The sequence below is a fragment of the Saccopteryx bilineata genome, chromosome 3 (genome assembly GCF_036850765.1).
Source record: "Saccopteryx bilineata isolate mSacBil1 chromosome 3, mSacBil1_pri_phased_curated, whole genome shotgun sequence".
NCBI classification, from domain to species: domain Eukaryota; kingdom Metazoa; phylum Chordata; class Mammalia; order Chiroptera; family Emballonuridae; genus Saccopteryx; species Saccopteryx bilineata.
Window position 1 is genome coordinate 194,100,745 of NC_089492.1, and position 3,083 is coordinate 194,103,827.

The 3,083-nt window shown below is 38.3% G+C and overlaps 1 non-coding gene across 1 annotated transcript; it reads left to right on the top strand.

The window, feature by feature from the left end:
- The first annotated feature begins 1,263 nt into the window (after positions 1-1,263).
- On the top strand, positions 1,264-1,339 carry TRNAS-GGA (transfer RNA serine (anticodon GGA)). The gene has a single exon. It is a non-coding gene; the product is annotated as a tRNA-Ser (tRNA).
- The last annotated feature ends 1,744 nt before the right edge of the window (positions 1,340-3,083 follow it).

The window sequence follows — 3,083 nt, forward strand, 5'->3', positions numbered from 1 at the left end:
AAAGGCATTAGGCATGCTCAGGTTTTTTGTTTTAGTTTGCTTCCTATTTTTTTGTTTGTTTTTACCAAAAATCCTTGAAAAACTGATTTTTGTCACTTGTTTGTGTATGTTTTGAATGTGTTCCAAGTGGACATAGTTTACTTAATTCATATTTATAGAGTAAACACAAACAAGGCTTCCCACCCTACCTCTATTTGCTGTGCTTTGTTTTTTGACCTTTTAGCAGTACTTTAATGATCAGGGAATTATTCACAATTCATGATCGCCGATCACTGCAGTGGGGAATATATACTTATAAAATTATGACAGAGAGTCACACACCGTGAGATCAGAGTATACAAATTATACCATAAGTAGAAAGTAGTTATGCTTGATTGAAGCAATTAAATGTTTTCTTTCTTTAAAAAGCTCCAGTGAGAATATTTTAGAAAATGGCTTTTTAATCATCTGTAGAACTGCTATTATTACTGTCTTATAATAGTTTTAAGGTCTGTCATGTTTAGAATTAACTATAATTTCTTTGCATAGCCTTGGGATTCTTCCCCCAGTAACCTGTTTACTTGAAACTTATTTTTAATCACAGACTTAGCATCAAGTCATTCTTCTCCTGAATAAAATCAGAGTCCTTTCTAGGACTAGGAAATAAGACATCTGGAGTCCAGTAACAAGCCAGTACTGCCCATTCTGTACAGCCAGATTAGGGAAAAGAAAATCCTAAACAAATATGCCTCATCATCTTGCTGTCTTCACAAAATTGGAACTTGAATGAGAGTTGGGAGAATTCTGCAGAGCTTTGACAGAACATACATTATTCTCTAGAGTCACTCTAGAAAGACAGCTAAGCGGCCACGCAGTCTCATTGAGAATGTGCTGTGGAACCTGGGAATCCCATGAAGAAAGGGACTGGAGAAGAGTAAATGTCTCAGTTTGCTTCTGTTTTTGTCTTTCTTTCTTTGGCAGGAAGTGGAAAGAAGAAAGGGAAGGGGAAGTTCAGGTTTTAATCAGGTGAATGCAGCCGGACACCTGTTGTCACACCAGGACCCAGCAACAAGACCTGAGTTCTATTGAGGTTGGGTCAGTCTCCTTTTTTCTTTGCTCAGCTTTGCACCTGGAAAATCATAGAGAATTTGCCTGAATGGATTTGAGGTTCCCAGTGGAATGTGAAGGCACACTGAGAAGCAGAGTATATTTAAGCAGGAGAGATCATGCCCCACAAGCATCCAGTAAGAGGAAGAGGGAAAGCACCCATAAAATGCATGCTGAGCCCTGGCCGGTTGGCTCAGTGGTAGAGCGTCGGCCTGGAGTGCAGGAGTCCCGGGTTCAATTCCCGGCCAGGGCACACAGGAGAAGCACCCATCTGCTTTTCCACTCCTCCCCCTCTCCTTCCTCTCTGTCTCTCTCTTCCTTCCCGCAGCCGAGGCTCCATTGGAGCAAAGTTGGCCCAGGTGCTGAGGATGGCTCCATGGCCTCTGCCTCAGGCGCTAGAATGGCTCTGGTCTCAACAGAGCAATGCCCTGGATGGGCAGAGCATCGCCCCCTGGTGGGTGTGCCTGGTGGATCCCGGTCAGGCGCATGCGGGAGTCTGTCTGACTGCCTCCCCGTTTCTAGCTTCAGAAAAATACAAAAAAAAAAAATGCATGCTGATTCTAACCATAAATAAGTCATCCCAAGGACTTCCAGATTTAATTATTGAAACTTTGCAAAGGTATTGGGTGTATTTATCAAATAAATACATACCACAAGCGTTATTCAGCTAAACAATGTTAAGGATATTTTATTCTTACCTATAGGCTGATAAAGTCTGAGAATATTTTCTTTTTATCTGTTTTTAAATTAAAATTTGTAACAAAATTTGTACTTGTAACAATACATTTTTTCTAGTACAACCTAGAGGTCTCCTTGAATAAATTGAATAGAGATATTACTTTTTAATGTATGTGCCAGAGGCTTTATATTAGAAGGTGAGCCACTAAGACTATGTGCCTTCTGAGTATCCAGTTTAGACAATCATATAAGAACTACATATTTTTGGAGGATTTACTAAGTGACAGGCATTGTGTTTAACATGTTCAAATGCATTTAATTTTCATAACAACTATTTTTACAGAAGCTTACAAAGTAAGAGAATTAAGGCTCAGAGAGATAAAATGATTTGGTCATTATAAAAAATATAATATTTGATAGCATCTAAACAGAAACCATTTGTGTCTGATTCCAGGTACCAAATCTGTAATGGGAAAGTGTTCCTTCTGGCTTGATATAATAGTATAATCTTTTTTTTAAGTGAGATAGAGAGACAGAGAGTGTGTGTGTGTGAAAGAGACAAACAAGAAGGGAGAGAAATGAGAAGTATCAACTTGTAATTGCAACACTTTAGTTGTTCATTGATTGCTTTCTCATATGTGCCTTAACTGGGGACAGGCAGCCGAGCCAGTGACCCTTGCTCAAGCCAGAAACCATAGAGTCATGGCTATGATTCCATGCTCAAGCCAGTGACCCCACACTCAAACTGGTGAGCTCTGCTCAAGCCAGTGACCTCAGGGTTTTGAACCTGGATCCTCAGCATCCCAGGGCGATGTTTTATCCACTGTGACTGGTCAGTTTAATCTTTTTTTTTTAAGTTATGAGGAAAGTTTACTACAATTGTTAATTTTAAGAGAAAAAAAAGACATCTAACTCAATTTTATATTAACAGTGCAGTGAACAAAACTTTTTAAATTTCCTACTGTCTCACCACCACAAGAGTTTAAACCCTTCATTTAGATGTATGCCTTTTAGATATTTTATGTACACACCACATTGATTCAAATTTATAATATCTTTTTCCATTTGATATTGTTATAATTTTCATAATATGACTCACTTTTCATGGTACCACTCTAGTAATTGAATAATTAATTTATTAAACTAGTACCAAGAGATAACTGTATCTTACTTCTGCCTAAGAATATGCCTTACCTTGATTATTTTGAAAATTTTACACTTTTTCCTGATTTTTTTTCTTGAATCTTGTCTAGATGTTCACATAAAGATAAATTTTCTCAAATGCCTTCTGAGGCACAGCCACCTCCCATTACCCACAG